The sequence below is a fragment of the Bombina bombina genome, chromosome 2, assembly GCF_027579735.1.
Source record: "Bombina bombina isolate aBomBom1 chromosome 2, aBomBom1.pri, whole genome shotgun sequence".
NCBI lineage: Eukaryota > Metazoa > Chordata > Amphibia > Anura > Bombinatoridae > Bombina > Bombina bombina.
In genome coordinates, this window is record NC_069500.1 from 1252408927 (window position 1) to 1252433935 (window position 25009).

Below are 25009 nucleotides of genomic sequence, written 5' to 3' on the forward strand. Positions count from 1 at the left end.
AGGCTGGCTCTCTTTTTTGCAAGCTATTTTGCCTGCAGCAGAGAAGAGGTGCTCAGATGGTGTTGAGGTGCCTGAGATGTATAAGTAGGGTTTTGCCAATTTCACCAAGGTGGGCTATTTATCTTTGTTAGCTCTCCTCCAATGCAAGGGGCCTCTTAACAAAGTAACCATGGACTTCATTCTGACATAAAAATAATCTTGAATATCTATATGCAATGGTAAACAACCAGCTATAAGGTTAGGGAAAAATATATTTAGTCCACTCTTAAACTAACAGATATATACTTACAGAGGTTGAATTTGGTACATATTACATTAATTAAAAATATAGAAGAAGAAAAAAAGGACACACAGGTAACAGCCTTACACAATTATCTATAGAGTACATATAATCAGTAATAGCAAGCGATCTGCTTGTGCAAAATGATAAAAGTGCACATAAATTCATATAACAAATCCCATTAATCTAGGGATAGGTGTAAATAACAATCCAAATAATGACTCCTATTATTTCTGGGTTGCACATAAGACAGGAGTAGATGTAAACTTAAAAAAACTGATAGTGTCCTGAAAAAGTGAAAAGTAAAATGTCTTTAGACGTCCTTTAGGCTAAGGGCATAACCATAAAGCACAATATCATGTGCAGGAGCTCATTGGAGTAAAGCAGCTGGTGCTGTGAACAGACCAACTAATTGCAAACCAACTAATCGATTATGAGATTCGTTGACAACTATTTTCATAATCGATTATTATCGATTATGCCGATTAGTTGTTGCAGCTCTAGTAGGCTTACTGTAAGATTGGTAGTCTAAGTATCGAGTGTAGTTTTGTTTGAGTAGCTTTACGTGCTGTAAATAAAAAAACAAACTGGTTAATAAATGGTCTAATGTATTTTTTTGTTATGGCCAGGAAACATTTATTTACTGTCATAGTGGGACAAAGACAAGGCAAGAGGGGGTGGGGCCGACTAGTCGACAGCAACAGCTGTCAACTAGTCGATAGTAAAAATATTAGTCATGCACACCCCTAGCACGTTTAGCAAGCGTAGAGATAGCACCATCCACCTTAGGAATGGAGTCCCACAAATCCAGTTGAGAGTCCAGCACAGGGAACAACTTTTTTAAAAGTAGACGAGGGGGAAAAGGAAGATCCAATTCTTTCATATTCGTTGTTAAAAATGTTCCCCATTTTAACAGACACAGGAAAAGTCAAAGGAACTTTCCTGTCTTCATATGTCTAATTTAGGGATCATAGGTTCTTCAGGCAGCGGGGCCTCTGGAACCTCTAATGTAGACAGAACCTCCTTTAATAAAAAAAATGCAAGTGCTCAATTTTAAATCTAAAGGACGGTTCCTCCGCAGCAGGAGGCTTAGACGCTTAGGAATCCGACCCCGAAAGTTCACCCTTTAACCTTTCTCTTGTGTTTGTTAGAGCAAGGTAATGCACTGAGGGCCGCAGACACCGTCGTTTGTAATTGAGTGGCAAAGTTCACAGGAAGAAGGCCCCTCCGGATGGAGGATTAGATGTGCTACGGGGAACTGCATGTGGAGTGGATAATGTAGCAAGGGTAGTAATCTCACGGGACGCCGAGTCCTGAGAGGTAGGCGGCTCAGAGGGACTAATAGCCTTAGAAGGCTTGTCTCCCTTCTTAGACTTTATAACAGTGTTAAGGCATGTGGAACATAATTGAGTGGACAGGAAAACCACAGCCTCACAATATAAACAGGTATGATTACAGAAGAAGTACCTTCTAAGATGTCAGAGTCCTCCATAGCTCAGGTTATACCAACAGAAGGGCACAAATAAAAAAAAAAAAAACTTATATATATATATATATATATATTCCCAATGGCTGGGGCACTCACCACCTCCTAGACCCAGACAGTTAACAGAGGAAACACTCTCCTCAGGTTGAAGTCTCAGCCGGAATGGAGGAAATGAACATAGACCACGTGCTATGAAAAGTACAGCAAGTTAATAGGAGCTATGCAACACTTTCAAAAATAAAAGAGAAACCGGTTTGTTCCAGCCAAAAACACACAGTCTATAAGCCCAGAAAATAAAATCACACAAAGCAGCATGTAAATAATTAATACACTGATTAATTAACCCCAACTGTTCAATAAACCCCCCTCAGAGGATATTAACCCTGGATCCTATCAAGGTATAAAGGAGCCACACTGTGACCCTGTTATAGCATTTTATGTATAAAAATTTAAACAATCTTACCTCCAGGATCCATGCTGTGGAACAGAACACAGTCTCTCAAGTGTGACAGTCTTATAGCAGCGCTCCTGACATGGACTTGAGTAAGAGAAAGCAGGCAGTGAAACTCATCAACACTGATTGCTTAGGAGCTGTTAGCAGTAGTCTGGAATGGTTTTGCATCTAACTTTTATCAATACTCTCAATGAGAGGTTGACATGACTACTTAAAACTCCAGTCCTATCTCGAAGGGCAGATACCCTTTTTCAGGACTCTTCAAATCTTCTGACACTTCTTTGACACCTCCTAACGTGACGAAAGGCAAAGAATGACTGAGGTGATGAGGAAGTGAGAGGGATATTTAAGCCTTTGGCTGGGGTGTCTTTGCCTCCTCCTGGTGGCCAGGTGTTGTATTTCCTCAACAGTAAGGAATGAAGCGGAGTACCATTAAATTGGGTAATAATAACAACTATTACTATTCAGTGCTAAAAATAAATACACAGAGCGCCTCCTAAAAGGCTTTATGATAGTCTTGATAAAGGCCCAGTTCTTAGGGCCGAAACACGTTGACATAGATGGTAAGCTTCTTTTCAATTACTGACTAAGTTTGAATAGCAGTTTTGCACTATGTTATATTTGTTTTATTACAGGTATATCTTTGAATGAATTGATCCCTGAGACATAGGATCCATTTCTGTATTTTTTCATCGTTTACACACAGGAATAACTTTTTAGGAGCATCTCTTCACATCTTGTATTCACATAAGGGTCACTTTATAAGTGTGTTATTCACTTTAACACATCCTAAATATTCATTTGGATTATTTTTTCACATTTTTTCCTTTTTTCATTTTTGTGTACACACATTTTGGATTATTCACGCCCACTTCATCACATCATCTTTTCAGGATTTTTTGGATATTCACAATAATTTTTTAAATTTGATTTGAAAACCACTACGTTTTTCTTTTTTACACACTTCATCAATTCACCGTTTATCGAGGGATATATAAGGATAACTGTTTTAAAATAGAATCTTCATATTGGACATTCACTCTCTGGAAAGAATTTAAAGTTTGGGACCTACATATTTATGGACACCTACTCAGTAAATTGATGTTTTTATATATTTATATTTTTTATCCAACCATCAACAGCTGTTTTATTGTAATTTATTTTGTGATTAAGATTGTATATTGTTGTGGTTTTTAACCACAATTGTATTGTTTTTTATATAGATATATGCATATTTTATTGTTAATTTTAAGTGGATCCACTTTTGTATCTTGTTTGTATATTTTAGCTATAAGTAGCTTATAAAATATTTTATATACCCCTATAGAATTTCAATATATTTTTTATTTAAATAATCTTGTCACTACTACTGTCTTAGCCTTTTAGGAGGCGCTCTGTGCATTTATTTTTAGCACTACATTCACCTTTTTGGGGGCGCTGGTACCCACAATACTAGGAGCTACAGACACAAGGTTGAGCGCTGTCAGATTTTAACAGATTTTTAACTATTACTATTCAGCTGCCGATTTGGTGAATTCCGAGAGCGATCGCTGAAAAAGCGCTTTGAGTCCCACTGGGAGAAAGGCGCTATATAAATACTAGTTATTATTATTATTATTATTATTATAAGCTGTGGACTCTCCCTATCTTAGGAAGGAGATGGTGAATACCGGCTCCAGCATTTAAAATGCTATTTAACTTGAGGTGGATGTGGGCTCTAATGGAGCCCATGTCACTCCCCTGTTTTGGATACAGGGACATATGACTCCTCATTTAAAACATACTCCCCTCTTAATGAGCGATCATTTGCCCCCCCCTAGTATGCAGCTGATCACCATTAAAAATAATGGTTTCTAGTTGTGATGGAGAAGGGCTAATATTGATCTCCCTATATCCCCGCATTTAACTAGATGGGTATCAGACTTCTCAACTGAAAGAGGGTATTCCCCTCTCTCAAATGAAAAGTCACACTGTGTTTGAGGAGGGGATGGGGTTACTTTTAGAGCCACCGTATTCCCTTATAAAACAAAACGTGTATGAGACCCGAGTTTAAGTGAGGAACCCCCTTTTTCCCAACATGTGGTCTCAAACCCTAAGTCGGTGATTGCTTTTTTTATGCCAATCACCTACCTAATATATTACTGTATGGGGGACAATGGCTGCAATGGTGCCCCTAAAGACAGCATACAACACACATGCACTCAATACCCCTTACATGAAAGGAGATTGCCCATAATCAAATGCCCCTTTAATTAGCATGTGATTAACATAGCAATAGCAATCTCCTGTCTACTTGGTGCCTTTTACAGTCATCTGAGCTATAAAAACTACCCTTGCACCCCAAAATATGCAATACCACAATTAAAGAGGAAAGGATGCTCTTTCAAATGAGGGATCACATACTGAGATGGTTATCCACTGACCACAGTGTTAACAATGATCACCTCTCAGAACCATAAGCATATAGAACAATATCAAAAGGTGTTGGGTATCCCCCATGATGTCCTCCACAATGCACACATACACTTGAGACATATATATATATATATATATATATATATATATATATATATATATATATACACACACACACACACACACATACATATATATATATATATATATATATATATATATATATATACACATACACACACACATATATATATATATATATATATATATATATATATATATATATATATTTATTTATATATATATATACACACACACACTGTATATATACACATACACACACAAATTAAAATAAAAGGGAGAGCCGAGATAATATAAACATGGGTGATATTTTCTCAAATTCTATATAGACTTTAAATATTTTTTACTATGCTGAGTGATTTTGGACATAAATAGATACATACAGTTTCAATATGGGTTAAAAATCACACTTCTGGGAAGAATTATCTGCAATTTAAAACTTGAGTAATATTTGTATGGTTAGATATTTTTTACCTTCTCCGTCTCTGTATAAAATTGCAATATGGTGAATAGTGACAAAAAAATATAAATTATTCTCTTATCCGATTTTAATTGAACCATAAAGTATAATATTATAAATGCTGCTGTTTTTGGGAAGGTGAACTGATGCTAAATGTGGGGCAATAAAATGTGTGTTTGAAATATTTAGGAAATAATTACTATGTACACAACAGAAAATACCATTTTTGCATTTAATAAGGTGGCACTTTCTTATAGTTATGAAATTTCTGCAAACTAAGAATGAGGTATAAATTTGAATGGGTACCTAACAGAAAAAAAAAAGAAAAACGAATGTATAAATATTAAGGCCAAACAACTAAAAACACCTTGAGCAACACCATGAGTGTAAAAATGAGCAGCGAAACTTCAGCACCACAAGGTGGCATTTCATAATCATATACAGTGCTGCTGTAAATCTGTTTATTCTCCTTAGATAAACAGATCTGCTACTGACGCTAGTAGCTAATAAATGCACTGACTCCAATTGTCTGATCTGCAGCACTGGAATTCATAATTCATACTTATTACAGAGGGCAACATTCAGTAGGGAAAGTGAACATAAATGTCAAATATTATTCTACTCTACTCAAAACAAATATTCATAACAGAACATCCCATCCAAAAAAAAAGTACATTTATGCTTACCTGATAAATTAATTTCTTATATGGTACGACGAGTCCACGGATTCATCCTTTACTTGTGGGATATTATCCTCCTGCTAACAGGAAGTGGCAAAGAGCACCACAGCAAAACTGTCTATATAGCTCCTCCCTTAGCTCCACCCCCCAGTCATTCGACCGAAGGTACAGGAAGAAAAAAGGAGAAACTAAAAGGTGCAGAGGTGACTGAAGTTTAAAATTAAAAAATATAATCTTTCTTAAAATGACGGGGCGGGCCGTGGACTCATCGTACCATAGAAGAAATTAATTTATCAGGTAAGCATAAATTTACTTTTCTTCTATAAGGTACGACGAGTCCACGGATTCATCCTTTACTTGTGGGATACAATACCAAAGCTACAAGACACGAATGAACGGGAGGGACAAGACAGATGGTTAAACAGAACTTTTCTCCCAAAAATAGCCTCCGAAGAAGCAAAAGTATAAAATTTGGAACATTTGGAAAAGATATGAAGCAAAGACCAAGTCGCAGCCTTACAAATCTGTTCAACAGAAGCATCATTTTTAAAAGCCCAGGTGGAAGCCACCGCTCTAGTAGAGTGAGCTGTAATCCTTTCAGGAGGCTGCTGTCCAGCAGTCTCGTATGCCAAACGGATAACGCTTTTCAGCCAAAAAGAAAGAGGTAGCCGTAGCTTTTTGACCTCTACGTTTTCCAGAATAGACAACAAACAAAAAAGATGTTTGACGGAAATCTTTGGTCGCTTGCAAGTAAAACTTCAAAGCACGAACCACGTCCAAGTTGTGCAACCGACGCTCCTTCTTAGAGGAAGGATTAGGATACATAGAAGGAACAACAATTTCCTGATTGATATTCCTATTAGTAACAACCTTAGGAAGGAATCCAGGTTTGGTACGCAAAACCACCTTATCAGCATTGAAAACTAGATAAGGTGAGTCGCATTTTAATGCAGATAGTTAAGAAACTCTTCGAGCCGAAGAGATAGCAACTAAAAACAGAACTTTCCAAGATAGAAGCTTAATATCTATGGAATGCATAGGTTCAAACGGAACCCCTTGAAGAACTTTAAGAACTAAATTCAAACTCCATGGCTGAGCAACAGGTTTAAATTAAACACAGGCTTGATTCTAACTAAAGCCTGACAGAACGTCTGGAACATCTGCCAGATGCTTGTGCAGTAGAATTGATAAAGCAGATATCTGTCCCTTTAAGGAACTAGCTGATAGTCCCTTCTCCAATCCTTCTTGGAGAAAGGACAAAATCCTAGGAATCCTGATCTTACTCCATGAGTAGCCTTTGGATTTGCACCAATAAAGATATTTATGCCATATCTTATGATAAATTTTCCTAGTGACAGGCTTTCGAGCCTGAATCAGGGTATCTATGACCGACTCAGAGAAACCCTGCTTGGATAAAATAAAGCGTTCAATCTCCAAGCAGTCAGCCGCAAAGAAACTAGATTTGGATGCTGGAAAGGACCTTGAATCAGAAGGTCCTGTCTCGGTGGCAGAGTTCATGGTGGAAGAGATGACATGTCCACCAGGTCTGCATACCAAGTCCTGCGTGGCCACGCAGGTGCTATCAAAATCACCAAAGCTCTCTCCTGTTTGATTCTGGCAATCAAACGAGGAAGGAGAAGAAATGGTGGAAACACATAAGCCAGGTTGAACGACCAGGGTACTGCTAGAGCATCTATCAGTACTGCCTGAGGATCCCTTGACCTGGACCCGTAACAAGGAAGTTTGGCATTCTGACGAGACGCCATCAGATCCAATTCTGGTGTGCCCCATTGCTAAATCAATTGTGCAAACACCTCCGGATGGAGTTCCCACTCCCCCGGATGAAAAAAGTATGACAACTTAGAAAATCCGCTTACCACTTCTCCACTCCTGGGATATAGATTGCTGATAGATGGCAAGAGTGAGTCTCTGCCCATCAAATTATTTTGGTAACCTCTATCATCACTAGAGAACTCTTTGTTCCCCCCTGATGATTGATATATGCCACAGTCGTGATATTGTCCGACTGGAATCTTATGAATCTGGCCGAAGCCAGCTGAGGCCACGCCTGAAGCGTGTTGAATATCGCGCTCAGTTCTAGAATATTTATCGGGAGGAGAGCCTCCTCCTGAGTCCACAAACCCTGTGCTTTCAGGGAATTCCAGACTGCACCCCAGCCCAATAGGCTGGCGTCCGTCGTCACTATGACCTCACGCTGGCCTGCGGAAACACATTCCCTGGGACAGATGATCCTGTGACAACCACCAAAGAAGAGAGTCTCTGGTTTCCAGATCCAGATTTATCTGAGGAGATAAATCTGCATAGTCCCCATTCCACTGTCTGAGCATGCATAGTTGCAGTGGTCTGAGATGCAAGCGAGCAAACGGAACTATGTCCATTGCCGCTACCATAAGTCCGATTACCTCCATACACTGAGCCACTGATGTCCGAGGAATGGAATGAAGAGTTCGGCAGGTGGTTAAAAACAGAATTTATGTTTACCTGATAAATTACTTTCTCCAACGGTGTGTCCGGTCCACGGCGTCATCCTTACTTGTGGGATATTCTCTTCCCCAACAGGAAATGGCAAAGAGCCCAGCAAAGCTGGTCACATGATCCCTCCTAGGCTCCGCCTACCCCAGTCATTCGACCGACGTTAAGGAGGAATATTTGCATAGGAGAAACCATATGTTACCGTGGTGACTGTAGTTAAAGAAAATAAATTATCAGACCTGATTAAAAAAACCAGGGCGGGCCGTGGACCGGACACACCGTTGGAGAAAGTAATTTATCAGGTAAACATAAATTCTGTTTTCTCCAACATAGGTGTGTCCGGTCCACGGCGTCATCCTTACTTGTGGGAACCAATACCAAAGCTTTAGGACACGGATGAAGGGAGGGAGCAAATCAGGTCACCTAAATGGAAGGCACCACGGCTTGCAAACCTTTCTCCCAAAAATAGCCTCAGAAGAAGCAAAAGTATCAAATTTGTAAAATTTGGTAAAAGTGTGCAGTGAAGACCAAGTCGCTGCCTTACATATCTGATCAACAGAAGCCTCGTTCTTGAAGGCCCATGTGGAAGCCACAGCCCTAGTGGAGTGAGCTGTGATTCTTTCAGGAGGCTGCCGTCCGGCAGTCTCATAAGCCAATCGGATAATGCTTTTAATCCAGAAGGAGAGAGAGGTAGAAGTTGCTTTTTGACCTCTCCGTTTACCAGAATAAACAACAAACAAAGACAAAGTTTGTCTGAAATCCTTAGTAGCTGCTAAGTAAAATTTGAGAGCACGAACTACATCCAAGTTGTGCAACAACGTTCCTTCTTTGAAACTGGATTAGGACACAAAGAAGGCACAACTATCTCCTGGTTAATGTTTTTGTTAGAAACAACTTTTGGAAGAAAACCAGGTTTAGTACGCAAAACCACCTTATCTGCATGGAACACCAGATAAGGAGAAGAACACTGCAGAGCAGATAATTCTGAAACTCTTCTAGCAGAAGAAATTGCAACCAAAAACAAAACTTTCCAAGATAATAACTTAATATCAACGGAATGTAAGGGTTCAAACGGAACCCCCTGAAGAACTGAAAGAACTAGGTTGAGACTCCAAGGAGGAGTCAAAATTTTGTAAACAGGCTTGATTCTAACCAGAGCCTGAACAAAGGCTAGAACATCTGGCACAGCTGCCAGCTTTTTGTGAAGTAACACAGACAAGGCAGAAATCTGTCCCATCAAGGAACTTGCAGATAATCCTTTTTCCAATCCTTCTCGAAGGAAGGATAGACTCTTAGGAATCTTAACCTTGTCCCAAGGGAATCCTGCAGATTCACACCAACAGATATACCAAATTATGTGGTAATTTTTCTGGTTACAGGCTTTCAGGCCTGAACAAGAGTATTAATAACAGAATCTGAGAACCCTCGCTTTGATAAGATCAAGCGTTCAATCTCCAAGCAGTCAGCTGGAGTGGGTCGAACGGACCTAGAACAAGAAGGTCTCTCAAAGGTAGCTTCCATGGTGGAGCCGATGACATATTCACCAGATCTGCATACCAAGTCCTGCGTGGCCACGCAGGAGCTATCAAAATCACCGACGCCCTCTCCTGATGGATCCTGGCTACCAGCCTGGGGATGAGAGGAAACGGCGGGAACACATAAGCTAGTTTGAAGGTCCAAGGTGCTACTAGTGCATCCACTAGAGCCGCCTTGGGATCCCTGGATCTGTACCCGTAGTAAGGAACTCTGAAGTTCTGACGAGAGGCCATCAGATCCATGTCTGGAATGCCCCACGGTTGAGTGACTTGGGCAAAGATTTCCGGATGGAGTTCCCACTCCCCCGGATGCAATGTCTGACGACTCAGAAAATCCGCTTCCCAATTTTCCACTCCTGGGATGTGGATAGCAGACAGGTGGCAGGAGTGAGACTCCGCCCATAGAATGATTTTGGTCACTTCTTCCATCGCTAGGGAACTCCTTGTTCCCCCCTGATGGTTGATGTATGAACTTGGCCCTCTCTAGCTGAGGCCAAGCTTTGAGAGCATTGAATATCGCTCTCAGTTCCAGAATATTTATCGGTAGAAGAGATTCTACCCGAGACCAAAGACCCTGAGCTTTCAGGGATCCCCAGACCGCGCCCCAGCCCATCAGACTGGCGTCGGTCGTGACAATGACCCACTCTGGTCTGCGGAAGGTCATCCCTTGTGACAGGTTGTCCAGGGACAGCCACCAACGGAATGAGTCTCTGGTCCTCTGATTTACTTGTATCTTCGGAGACAAGTCTGAATAGTCCCCATTCCACTGACTGAGCATGAACAGTTGTAATGGTCTTAGATGAATGCGCACAAAAGGAACTATGTCCATTGCCGCTACCATCAAACCTATCACTTCCATGCACTGCGCTATGGAAGGAAGAGGAACGGAATGAAGTATCCGACAAGAGTCTAGAAGTTTTGTTTTTCTGGCTTCTGTCAGAAAAATCCTCATTTCTAAGGAGTCTATTATAGTTCCCAAGAAGGAAACCCTCGTTGACGGAGATAGAGAACTCTTTTCCACGTTCACTTTCCATCCGTGAGATCTGAGAAAGGCCAGGACAATGTCCGTGTGAGCCTTTACTTGAGGAAGGGACGACGCTCGAATCAGAATGTCGTCCAAGTAAGGTACTACAGCAATGCCCCTTGGTCTTAGTACCGCCAGAAGGGACCCTAGTACCTATGAGAAAATCCTAGGAGCAGTGGCTAATCCGAAAGAAAATGCCACGAACTGGAAATGCTTGTCCAGGAATGCAAACCTTAGGAACCGATGATGTTCCTTGTGGATAGGAATATGTAGATACGCATCCTTGAAATCCACCTTGGTCATGAATTGACCTTCCTGGATGGAAGGAAGAAGTGTTCGAATGGTTTCCATCTTGAACGATGGAACCTTGAGAAACTTGTTCAAGATCTTGAGATCTAAGATTGGTCTGAACGTTCCCTCTTTTTTGGGAACTATGAACAGATTGGAGTAGAACCCCATCCCTTGTTCTCCTAATGGAACAGGATGAATCACTCCCATTTTTAGCAGGTCTTCTACCCAATGTAAGAATGCCTGTCTTCTTATGTGGTCTGAAGACAACTGAGACCTGTGGAACCTCCCCCTTGGAGGAAGCCCCTTGAACTCCAGAGAATAACCTTGGGAGACTATTTCTAGCGCCCAAGGATCCAGAACATCTCTTTCCCAAGCCTGAGCGAAGAGAGAGAGTCTGCCCCCCACCGGATCCGGTCCCGGATCGGGGGCCCGCATTTCATGCTGTCTTGGTAGCAGTGGCAGGTTTCCTGGCCTGCTTTCCTTTGCTCCAGCCTTGCATAGGTCTCCAGGCTGGATTGGCTTGAGAAGTATTACCTTCCTGCTTAGAGGACGTAGCCCTTGGGGCTGATCCGTTTCTGCGAAAGGGACGAAACTTAGGTTTATTTTTGGTCTTGAAAAGACCTATCCTGAGGAAGGGCGTGGCCCTTGCCCCCAGTGATATCAGAGATAATCTCTTTCAAGTCAGGGCCAAAGAGTGTTTTCCCCTTGAAAGGAATGTCAAGCAATTTGTTCTTGGAAGACGCATCCGCTGCCCAAGATTTTAACCAAAGCGCTCTGCGCCACAATAGCAAACCCAGAATTTTTTCGCCGCTAACCTAGCCAATTGCAAGGTGGCGTCTAGGGTGAAAGAATTAGCCAATTTAAGAGCACGAATTCTGTCCATAATCTCCTCATAAGAAGAAGAATTACTAATAATCGCCTTTCCTAGCTCATCAAACTAGAAACACGCGGCTGCAGTGACAGGGACAATGCATGCAATTGGTTGTAGAAGGGAACCTTGCTGAACAAACATCTTTAGCAGACCTTCTAATTTTTTATCCATAGGATCTTGGAAAGCACAACTATCTTCTATGGGTATAGTGGCGCGCTTGTGTAGAGTAGAAACCGCCCCCTCGACCTTGGGGACTGTCTGCCATCAGTCCTTTCTGGGGTCGACTATAGGAAAACAATTTTATAAATATGGGGGGAGGTACTAAAGGTATACCGGGCCTGTCCCATTCTTTACTAACAATGTACGCCACCCGCTTGGATATAGGAAAAGCTTCGGGGGGCCCCGGGGCCTCTAAGAACTTTTCCATTTTACATAGTGGTTCTGGAATGACCAGATAATCACAATCATCCAAATTGGATAACACCTCCTTAAGCAGAGCGCGGAGATGTTCCAACTTAAATTTAAAAGTAATCACATCAGGTTCAGCTTGTTGAGAAATGTTTCCTGAATCTGAAATTTCTCCCTCAGACAAAACCTCCCTGGCCCCCTCAGACTGGTGTAGGGGCCCTTCAGAAACCATATCATCAGCGTTCTCATGCTCTACAGAATTTTCTAAAACAGAGCAGTCGCGCTTTCGCTGATAAGTGGGCATATTGGCTAAAATGTTTTTGATAGAATTATCCATTACAGCCCTTAAATGTTGCATAGTAAGGAGTATTGGCGCACTAGATGTACTAGGGGCCTCCTGTATGGGCAAGACTGGTGTAGACGAAGGAGGGGATGATGCAGTACCATGCTTACTCCCCTCACTTGAGGAATCATCTTGGGCATCATTTTTACTAAAAATTTTTATGACATAAAATACATATAGTTAAATGAGAAGGAACCTTGGTTTCCCCACAGTCAGAACACAATCTATCTGGTAGTTCAGACATGTTAAACAGGCATAAACTTGATAACAAAGCACAAAAAACGTTTTAAAATAAAACAGTTACTGTCACTTTAAATTTTAAACTAAACACACTTTATTATTGCAATTGCGAAAAAGTATGAAGGAATTGTTCAAAATTCACCAAAATTTCACCACAGTGTCTTAAAGCCTTAAAAGTATTGCACACCAAATTTGGAAGCTTTAACCCTTAAAATAACGGAACCGGAGCCGTTTTTATATTTAACCCCTTTACAGTCCCTGGAATCTGCTTTGCTGAGACCCAACCAAGCCCAAAGGGGAATACGATACCAAATGATGCCTTCAGAAAGACTTTTCTATGTATCAGAGCTCCACACACATGCAGCTGCATGCCATGCTGTCCTCAAAAACAAGTGCGCCATACCGGCGCGAAAATGAGGCTCTGACTATGATTAGGGAAAGCCCCTAAAGAATAAGGTGTCTAAAACAGTGCCTGCCGATATAATCATATCAAAATACCCAGAATAAATGATTCCTCAAGGCTAAATATGTGTTAATAATGAATCGATTTAGCCCAGAAAAAGTCTACAGTCTTAATAAGCCCTTGTGAAGCCCTTATTTACTATCTTAATAAACATGGCTTACCGGATCCCATAGGGAAAATGACAGCTTCCAGCATTACATCGTCTTGTTAGAATGTGTCATACCTCAAGCAGTAAGAGACTGCACACTGTTCCCCCAACTGAAGTTAATTGCTCTCAACAGTCCTGTGTGGAACAGCCATGGATTTTAGTTACGGTGCTAAAATCATTTTCCTCATACAAACAGAAATCTTCATCTCTTTTCTGTTTCTGAGTAAATAGTACATACCAGCACTATTTTAAAATAACAAACTCTTGATTGAATAATAAAAACTACAGTTAAACACTAAAAAACTCTAAGCCATCTCCGTGGAGATGTTGCCTGTACAACGGCAAAGAGAATGACTGGGGTAGGCGGAGCCTAGGAGGGATCATGTGACCAGCTTTGCTGGGCTCTTTGCCATTTCCTGTTGGGGAAGAGAATATCCCACAAGTAAGGATGACGCCGTGGACCGGACACACCTATGTTGGAGAAATCTTTGATTTCCTGACCTCCGTCAGAAAAATTTTCATGTCCGCCAAATCTATCAGAGTTCCCAGGAATGGAACTCTAGTGAGAGGGATAAGTGAACTCTTTTTTTTTTTTTTTAAATTCTTTATTTATATATCCAGCACTGAATAAGGCAACAAATGATATATACAGAAAATTTGTAAAATATGATGACAATAATTGCAACCAAAGACAGCACTGTATTTTCTTCTATAATCTATTAACATAGCTACTCCAGACATTACTTGTCTTCCCTCACTTCTCATCTAACTTCTTACATCTAGTTCCCCTATCTGGTAAGGCAACAGATAACAGTATAGCTTGCATAACATATTAGAGCCGATCAAAAGATTTCCAAGAGTCTTTAGTGTTTTGTAGTTCTTTGCAATCGGCAAGTCATTGCAGCTCTATTATGAGTGAGTCCTTCATTCGATGTTGGGTTTCATATATCAACAGCTTAATTTCCCCTCCTCCCCATCCATCTCTGCTTCCTATTTTCTCCTGACTTGACCCAGAGCGCCCCCCCAGGGTTCCATTCCTGTCTCTCATCTTTAGTCTCTCTATTGGTTCGGTACCTTGTTAATTGGAAAGTTTAGAAAATGTTCCATTTGCCTCGTAACTGGGCTTCCAGAATGACCTCTGAGTTTTTGAGTGGGTACAGTATTTGTCGCTGATGTGTTAAGTCTAGGGTGTGAATCAAGGGTTCCCATTTGTTGAGGAAATGTTTAGTTCGTTTTATGATGTCACCCTGTGTGTCTACTTGTTCCCGAATCATTTGCTGTTGTAGTTCTAATTTGAGATGTGTTAGTGTTGGCGGATCAGGCTCCATCCACTTCTTGAGGATAAGCTTTCTGGCAAGCAGTATAACATTATGAACAAATGTCATGTGTTTGTTTGTGTCCGATTGTGTGTGGAGGAATATCACCACGTGGATATTTAGGTCTATACTCCCTCCCGTAACTCTCATTGCCCATTTGTGTGCCATGTTCCAGAATCTCGTGAGTTTTGGGCATTGCCAAATCATGTGGAGGATGTTGGGGTTTGGGTGCGTGCATTTTGGGCAAAGTCCCGAAATCTCAGGACACCATTTGTGGAACATCTTTGGTGTTATGTAAGCATTATGTAGTAGTTTTGTATGTGATTCCCTGATGTCGTTTGATAGTGATGCCTTCCTCACCTTTAAAACACTTTGTTCGATGATTTGGTCCGTAACTGGGTTTGGAGTCCAGGTGCTCCATTTATGTTGAATTTGATCTCTCGCAGCCTTATTAGTCAATGTTTGGAGTGCTTTGTATGTATGTGAGATTGAGGTCAGTCCTCCCCTTGTCAGAGTCAGTAGCTTGTATATTTCACAGTTGGTGTCCGGCATGTCACCCGTCCCCAGAATGCTTTGAACGTAGTGTCTTGTCTGTAGGAATGCGAAGTGGTGTTTGTAAGGTAGATTAAATTCTAATTGTAATTCGGCAAACGATTTGACTGATTTTTGGTCTGGCGTCAGGACTTGTCTGATAGTAGTCAGTCCCCTTGTTTCCCATTGTCTGAAAGGCGATGTGGTGAAACCTGCCTGGAAATCTGGGTTACCTCGTAGGGGTAAGTATACTGTATTTTTGCATGTTATTTTCAAGGCCCTGCAGATTTTCCGCCATGCTCTTACAGGTTGGAGGAAGATAGTATTGTGCCCTACTGTTCTTTCTAGCTGTGTGTGAGTCATGTGTGGGAGCATTTTTAGTGACCACGGAGCAATAAGTTCTGACTCTAGTGTACCATTTGTGAAGACATTTCTGTCCAAAAGCCAATCCATTACATATTTAGCTAAGGCTGCCCAGTTGTAGTACTCTATATTTGGGAGTGCTAGTCCCCCCATCTCTGGTGTGCACGTCATTTTTTTATGTCCTATTCTATGTCTTTTCCCCTTCCATAAAAAGTGAAGTATGTCTCTATTCAGTGTCTGTAGGTCTTGTTTGTGTAGGAGTTCGGGTAGCATTTGTAGTGCATATAGCAGTTTGGGAAACAGGATCATCTTAATTAGCCCTACTCTTCCCGACAGTGTCAGTGGTAGTGGTGTCCAATTTAGGAGTGTGCGTCTTAGTTCCTTGATTAGTGGTCTGAAGTTAAGTCCATACCACTCTCTGGGGTCTCTAGAGAGAATAATACCTAGATATTTAAACGAGTTAGTAACAATCTTAAAATTATCTTGTAGTGGTTCTGCTGGTGACTCATTCCTTAACCATAACAGCTCTGACTTATCTTTATTTATGCAGTATCCTGAGATTTGACCGAACTCGGTGATGATGTGCATTAAAATAGGGATATTTCGCCTGGGGTCGCTGGCATATAGGATCATATCATCTGCGAAAAGGGATATGTGGAGAGTTTCTTTGCCTATAGTTAATCCTTCCGTGTTTTTCCTAATTTTGGTTGCTAGTGGTTCAAGGGCCAGGTCAAAAAGGAGCGGGGATAGTGGGCATCCCTGTCTTGTGCCTCTCATTAGCGGGAAAGTGTGTGATGGTTCGCCATTAACTAGAATTGCTGCTCGGGGTTCGTCATACAGTGCGTAGGTGGCTGTCATAAAGTCGCCCTGAATCCCAAATTTCCCAAGGGTTGTGAAGAGATGGTCCCACAGTATCTTATCAAACGCTTTTTCGGCGTCTACCAGTAATATACAAGCGTCTCCCTCCCTCTGGTCTCCCTCCTGTTTTCCTTCCCCCCAGTAGTGTGACAGAACTAGCTGCAATTTTCTCATGTTCTTAACTGAGGATCTCCCTCTAACAAACCCTGTCTGGTCTTCGTGTAGCAGGTCCGGTAATATCCCCGTCAGTCTGTTGGCTAGAATTTTGGTGAACAGTTTGTAGTCTGAGTTGAGTAGTGAAATTGGTCTATACGAGGACGTCAGTAGTGGGTCTCTGTCTGGTTTGGGGATGACTGTCACATTCGCTTCCGTGAATCTATTTGATAGGTCTGCCCTTCCTTTCATTATGCCATTGAACAGTAAGGTGAGTGTCTCCGCCACCTCCTCCCTGATCATTTTATAGAACTCCCCCGGTAGGCCGTCAGGGCCGGGGGTTTTTTCTAGGGGCAAAGCGTCAATAGCCCTAGTGATCTCTAGGGAGTCCATTGGGCCATTTAAGGTCTGTAACTGTGCCTCAGTTATTTGAGGGAGGGCCAAGTCCTTCCAAAAGTTTTGTTTCAGTTCCTCATCTACTCTCTGTGGGCTATACAGTTTGGAATAGTAGTCTACGAATGTTTTGTGTATATCCTCTTTTTTTTGTTAGTGTTGTTCCCTGTTTCTGTATGGCTTCTATAGTGTTAGGTTTCCTGGTTAGTTTGGTGATTTTTGCTAGTAATTTACCTGTGCGATTACCATAACGATAGAATTTAGCCTGCATTCGAGTTTGGGCTCTGCCTGCTGTCTGAATAAGATGAGTGTCTCTGAGGGTCTTGATGTCTTTGTAATGTAATCTGTTTTGGTCTGTCGGGTGTCTAAGGTATTGATTCCTTGCATTTAGGAGTTGGCGGAGAAGTAGTTCACCTCTCTTTCTGCAAATTTTTTTTATTCTAATTGCATAAGTTGTGATCCCCCCTCTTAGCACCGCTTTTGCCGTTTCCCAAAACAGCGAGATGTCGTTTATGTGTTGTTTGTTAAGATCTTTGTAAGCTAACCACTCTCCCACCAAGTGTTTTCGCAAGTTGAGGTCGTGATACAGATGCGTAGGGAATCTCCACCCACACATCTTTCTCTGAGGGGCATCAGTAGTTAACACTAGTGTCACTGGTGAGTGGTCTGAGATGGTTATGGGATCTATCATAATGTCTCCTATCCTAGAGGATAAGTGACTTGAGACTAGGAAATAGTCTATGCGGGAAAGTGTGGTTTTCGATGGATGTGCACATGTGTAATCCCGAGCCTCAGGGTTTCTTTCTCTCCATACATCTATAAGACCTAGACTATTTTTAAAGTTTTTAAGAATCAATGTTTCTCTTCTAGATCCTGTCCATGGCTGTTTGGGTTTTGTGTTGCTAGTGGTGTTACGGAATCTGTCTGCAGGTGTCTGAGGCGCTATATTGTAATCCCCACCCACTATAATGGGTAGGTCTGAAAATTGCAAGAGTTTGCTTTGGAGGTGTATTAGAAATTCTCTCTTCTGTGTCTGGGGGCCATATATACCGCAAAGAATTAGGGATAGTGTGTCAATTTTTAGTTTTATAATCAGATATCTACCCTCAACATCAGAGATCACCTGTGAAATGTCGTAATTCAGTCCCTTTCGAAACAGTATTGCAATCCCTCTCGCTCTTTTGTTTTCATAGGGTGTGAAGAGTACTTCTCCCACCCATCCCTGCTTAAGTTTTTGATGTTCTATTTGCGATAGATGTGTTTCCTCTAGTATGGCTATGTTGGCCTTTTTTGTATTTAACTGTCTCAGGATCGCCTTCCTTTTAATGGGCGATGTTATCCCTCCCACATTCCAGGTGGTGATTTTCATTGTGCTACAGTGGGTGTCTGGTGTGTATGGATGTCACGAATTGTCTAGGTTGTGAGGTGTGAAGTGCTATGTGTGAGTGTTTCAGTATAGGTTAATTGGCGTTACTTACTGTTTTCTGCAGTGTCCAAAATCTGACTATTTTCCCCCTGGGGGAGCGCCCTTAGATCTGATGGAGTCTATCTATCACTATGATAAACAATAAGCAATCAGGTTAGTGAATCTTAACTTTTAAACTTTCAAAACCGTTTCTTGAATTTGTGCAAAAGAGACAAATACATGCAATAAATTTCAACAGTATAACAGACAATAAATAGTAACAGAATTTTCCCGTTTCCCATTCCCCCCCCCCCACTTGTAAAGGATATAGGTTTTCATGTCCTTTAGTTTTTAAGAGGCTTTACTCTATGCTTTCTGAGGCCTTAAGCAGTGTCTCTGTTTTCAAAAGTCATCTGGCTGAACGTAGTGGCCCTGTTGAATTAACAGTTCTTAGTGTTTAAGGTGCTTTATACTTCTTCTTCTATGATCCTGGCAGCAATTCTCATCTTCCTGAGATAGAGGGACGGTTTTCTTGATCTTGTGGTTGTCGTTGTTCGCTCTCTCTCTGCAAATGTAGCTTGAGCTGCTGTGGTGACTCAAAGAACAGAGGACCATTGGTTGTATGCAGCCGTAGTCTCGCTGGATATAGAAGGGCTGCTGGCCTGCCTTGCTCCATGAGTTGCTTGCAGTAAGGTGTAAATTCTTTTCTTCTGGCTGCTACTGTTGCAGAATAGTCCTGGAACAGATATAGTTTTCTGCCTTCAAATTCCAGCGACGGGGCTTTTCTGTAGGCTTGAAGGATTGCTATTTTTGTTTTAAAGTTGAGATACTTCACCATAACTTGTCTCGACTGTTGGGTATTTTCCTCCTGTTTTCTCGGGTCACCAACTCTGTGGGCCCTCTCTACTGTGCATGGAAGACATGACTGAGGAATGTGCAACATCTTTGGCAGGGTGTTTTCTGCAAAGTCTATGAGTTGTGATCCTGGGAGAGACTCTGGGATTCCTACAATCATTAAGTTGTTTCTTCTTGACCTGTTCTCCAGGTCGTCGATTTTGGCCCATAGCCTATCATTCTGCTGCTGTAGTGTTTGAATATTGGTCTCAGCTTCTCTATGGCGAGTCTCTCCCTCTGCAACCCTTTGTTCCACTTGAGTTAGTCTGCCATTGAAAGATTTTACTTCTGTTGTAAGTGAATCCATCCCTGTTTGCAACTGTTCAATTTTCGGTAAGAACAGTGCAGAGATCTGTGAGACAATTGGGTGGGTGTCCATAGGAATAGAGTTCGGCATATCCTCTGCCTCTACAGGTGCCTGTGTTGTCTCCACTTGATTCCTTTTCTTATCAGCATTCTTAAGTCTGCTAGCCATTGTTCCTGTCTTTTTGTTATAGGAGTTATAGTATTTTTGCATGCAGCTTTAAAAGTCCCAGCTAATGCTGCCCTATATGGTCTGTTTTTATATTTGTTTCACTACAAATTTGCAGCTTCTGTCTGTTTCCTTTCAGATCATAGATTGATATCAAACTCAAGGCCAGTGATATGCTTGTTAAGCGGTGGGTGAGCGGGGGGGGCCAGGCCCGAGCCCTCTAGCCCTGCATGATGTGTTAGTTACTGTTGATGTTTGAAAAAGAGATAATGATTCTAGTGGTTTTAGGTTTTAGCCACCAGGACCCTCAATGTAGCCTTTTCAAAGTGTGCCCTAATTCCAGGGCTGTAGTGAGAGCTAGTTTCAAGGGCTAGGTTTTCTTAATGTTTTGGCCTGTCTTTCAATGTCTGAGAGAGCATGCAGCATAAGTGATTATATGCCCTTTTCCTTGTGTGACTGTTCTCGTTCCCCTCTGTGTCTTATTTTTGCGCCCTGTGGTTCTGCAGTCTATGTGAATTTATGTGGGGCTCTCCCCCCTGCTGTGCGAGTGTGGTATGCAGAGAGTGAATGTCGGCACTGTTCACAGCAGTTTTTCGCCGTTAATCTAGTTCTCACTTCACTCTCGGGTAAGCTGTGGCCTTTATTGTGCTGCGTATCTAATAGTGGAGGTCCGGCAGCAGATTGGCAAAATGGCGGCGTTCCCGCCGTTATCTGGACCTTCCCTCCCGGCCCCTCGGATGCTTTAAAAATTTGTTCAGGGCTCTTACCGGGTACTTGAAGTCTTGGCACTTGTCCCCTGCTTGGTGTTTGGGGGTCGTGTGGAGTCTGTCTTTGTCAGGTAACTTCGCGGCTGCAGCCGCAGCTTGTCCCTACTTCTTCTATCTGGCGGCTTTTGCGGCGGGGGAATCCGATGACTGATTCCTTGCTGAAGTGTCTCCGGGCAGTTGTGGTTTTCCCCTGCCAAGGATTTCAGCGTGTTTTAGGGGCACTTGTGAGGATTTCCACCAAGTTAGGGGCTGTAGGCAGCGGAGCTCCTTTCCCTGCTTACACCCTCTGTGCCCTCCCACCGGAAGTCCAAGTGAACTCTTTTTTACGTTCAGCTTCCACCCGTGAGATCTTAGAAAAGCCAACACGATGTCCGTGTGAGACTTGGCTAGTTGGTAAGACGAAGCCGGAATTAAGATATCGTCCAGATAAGGCGCCACTGCTATGCTCCGCGGCCTTAGAACCGCTAGAAGGGACCCTAGCACCTTTGTGAAAATTCTGGGAGCTGTGGCCAACCCGAAGGGAAGAGCCACAAACTGGTAATGCTTGTCCAGAAAGGCGAACCTGAGCAACTGGTGATGATCTTTGTGGATAGGGATGTGCAGATACGCATCCTTTAAGTCCACGGTGGTCATATATTGACCCTCCTGGATCATTGGTAAAATAGTCCGAATGGTCTCCATCTTGAAGGATGGGACTCTGAGGAATTTGTTTAGGATCTTGAGATCTGAATTGGTCTAAAGGTTCCCTCTTTTTTGGGAACCACAAACAGATTGGAGTAAAACCCCTGCCCCTGTTCTGCTTTCGGAACTGGGCGGATCACTCCCATGGTATATAGTCCAAAGCCCAGGAGTCCTGAACGTCTCTTGCCCAAGCCTGAGCGAAGAGAGAAAGTCTGCCCCTACTAGATTCGGTCCCGGATCGGGGGCTACCCCTTCATGCCGTCTTGGTGGCAGCAGCGGGCTTCTTGGCCTGTTTACCTTTGTTCGAAGTCTGGTTAGGTCTCCAGACTGACTTGGATTGAGCAAAATTCCCTTCTGGTTTTGCAGCAGGGGAAGAGGTAGAGGGACCACCTTTGAAGTTTCGAAAGGAACAAAATTATTTTGTTTGGTCTTCATCTTATTTGTCTTATCCTGAGGAAGGGCATGGCCTTTCCCTCCAGTGATGTCTGATGATTCACAAGGGCCCTCAGGAGTTGGAGCTTGCTGAGTGAAAACAACTGCGCATCTGAGGCGCGAAAATAGGCCCCTCCCATCTCACTCGATGTCTCTACAGCCTCAAAGAACCGCACCAGAGCGGTTTTAAACTAGCCATGTGGGTTCTGAGACCCAAATAATAAGCCAAGTGTACCCTCAATAAAGTTGCCCAAAAAAACGTTATTGCCCACAAAACATTAAAAGCACTCCCAGTTCATAAAACTTTTGCCCACAAACATTCAAAAACCATTTTTTTATTAGCCCCTTATGCAAGCTTAGCAATGCCTTTCTATAGCTCTTAGGATTACTGCTTACCCTTACCCTCATGGGGATACTGTCAGCCTTTCTGAAATACACAGTCTCTCCAGAAAAAATGACTGAACATACCTCACTGCTATATAGCATGAAAACGTTCCTCACACTGAAGTTTCTTGTACTCCTCAGCCTCTGTGGGAACTGCACTGGATCTTAGTTACAAATGCTAAGATCATCATCCTCCAGGCAGAAGTCTTCATCCATCTGCTGCCTGAGAGTAAATAGTACACATCGGTACCATTTAAAAACAAAAAACTCTTGCTTGAAGAAATTAAAAACTAATATTTTATCACCTCTTTCACTTTACCCTTCCTAGTACTTGGAGTAGGCAAGAGACTGACTGGGGGTGGAGCTAAGGGAGGAGCTATATAGACAGCTCTACTGTGGTGCTCTTTGCCACTTCCTGTTAGCAGGAGGATAATATCCCACAAGTAAAGGATGAATCCGTGGACTCGTCGTACCTTATAGAAGAAAGATTTATTTTACCTTTAGTCTGAAATGTGGCTGAGGGCAATGTAATACTTTGCATAACATTTTCTGCTATTTATAAATATTAGTTAAAGTGAATGTAAGTTTTGATGCAAAAGTACCCGGTTTTTATAAATTCAATTAAAAACAGGGGCACTTTAATTCATCAAAATTTACATTTACAAAATTTACATTTCACTTGTGAAAAAAACATAATTTATGCTTACCTGATAAATTTATTTCTCTTGTAGTGTAGTCAGTCCACGGGTCATCCATTACTTATGGAATATATCTCTTCCTAACAGGAAGCTGCAAGAGGATCACCCAAAGCAGAGCTGCTATATAGTTCCTCCCCTCACATGTCATATTCAGTCATTCGACCAAAGCAGACGAGAAAGGAGAAACCATAGGGTGCAGTGGTGACTGGAGTTTAATTAAAATTTAGATCTGCCTTAAAGACAGGGCGGGCCGTGGACTGACTACACTACAATAGAAATAAATTTATCAGGTAAGCATAAATTATGTTTTCTCTTGTTAAGTGTAGTCAGTCCACGGGTCATCCATTACTTATGGAATACCAATACCAAAGCTAAAGTACACGGATGAAGGGAGGGACAAGGCAGGAACATTAAACAGAAGGAACCACTGCCTGAAGTACCTTTCTCCCAAAAATAGCCTCCGAAGAAGCAAAAGTGTCAAATTTGTAAAATTTTGAAAAAGTGTGAAGTGAAGACCAAGTTGCAGCCTTGCAAACCTGCTCAACAGAGGCCTCATTTTTAAAGGCCCAGGTGGAAGCCACAGCTCTAGTAGAATGAGCTGTAATCCTTTCAGGAGGCTGCTGTCCAGCAGTCTCATAGGCTAAACGTATTATGCTACGAAGCCAAAAAGAGAGAGAGGTAGCCGAAGCCTTTTGACCTCATCTCTGTTCAGAGTAAACGACAAACAGGGAAGAAGTTTGACGAAAATCTTTAGTTGCCTGCAAATAGAACTTCAGGGCACGGACTACGTCCAGATTATGCAAAAGTCGTTCCTTCTTTGAAGAAGGGTTAGGACACAGTGATGGAACAACAATCTCTTGATTGATATTCCTGTTAGTAACTACCTTAGGTAAGAACCCAGGTTTAGTACGCAGAACTACCTTGTCTGAATGAAAAATCAGATAAGGAGAATCGCAATGTAAGGCAGATAACTCAGAGACTCTTCGAGCCGAGGAAATAGCCATCAAAAACAGAACCTTCCAGGATAACAGCTTGATATCAATGGAATGAAGGGGTTCAAATGGAACGCCTTGAAGAACGTTAAGAACTAAGTTTAAGCTCCACGGCGGAGCAACAGTCTTAAACACAGGCTTAATCCTAGCTAAAGCCTGACAAAAAGCCTGAACGTCCGGAACTTCAGCCAGACGTTTGTGTAGAAGAATAGACAGAGCAGAAATCTGTCCCTTTAACGAACTAGCAGATAAGCCCTTTTCTAAACCCTCTTGTAGAAAGGACAATATCCTAGGAATCTTAACCTTACTCCATGAGTAACTCTTGGATTCGCACCAATATAAATATTTACGCCATATCTTATGGTAAATTTTTCTGGTAACAGGCTTCCTAGCCTGTATTAAGGTATCAATAACCGACTCCGAGAAGCCACGCTTTGATAGAATCAAGCGTTCAATCTCCATGCAGTCAGCCTCAGAGAAATTAGATTTGGATGGTTGAAAGGACCCTGAATTAGAAGGTCCTGTCTCAGAGACAGAGACCACGGTGGACAGGACGACATGTCCACTAGGTCTGCATACCAGGTCCTGCGTGGCCACGCAGGCGCTATCAGAATCACCGAAGCTCTCTCCTGTTTGATCTTGGCAATCAAACGAGGAAGCATCGGGAATGGTGGAAACACATAAGCCATGTTGAAGGCCCAAGGGGCTGTCAGAGCATCTATCAGCACCGCTCCCGGGTCCCTGGACCTGGATCCGTAACAAGGAAGCTTGGCGTTCTGGCGAGACGCCATGAGATCCAGATCTGGTTTGCCCCAACGATGAATCAGTTGAGCAAAGACCTCCGGATGAAGTTCCCACTCCCCCGGATGAAAAGTCTGGCGACTTAGAAAATCCGCCTCCCAGTTCTCCACGCCTGGGATGTAAATCGCTGACAGGTGGCAAGAGTGAGACTCTGCCCAGCGAATTATCTTTGAGACTTCCAACATCGCTAGGGAACT

At 42.3% G+C, this 25009-nt stretch overlaps 1 protein-coding gene across 1 annotated transcript in view; it reads right to left on the reverse strand.

The window, feature by feature from the left end:
- TBC1D1 (TBC1 domain family member 1) overlaps positions 1-25009 on the reverse strand; it is an 872759-nt gene that overhangs the window by 582817 nt on the left and 264933 nt on the right. The gene's annotated exons all lie outside the window — the stretch shown is intronic.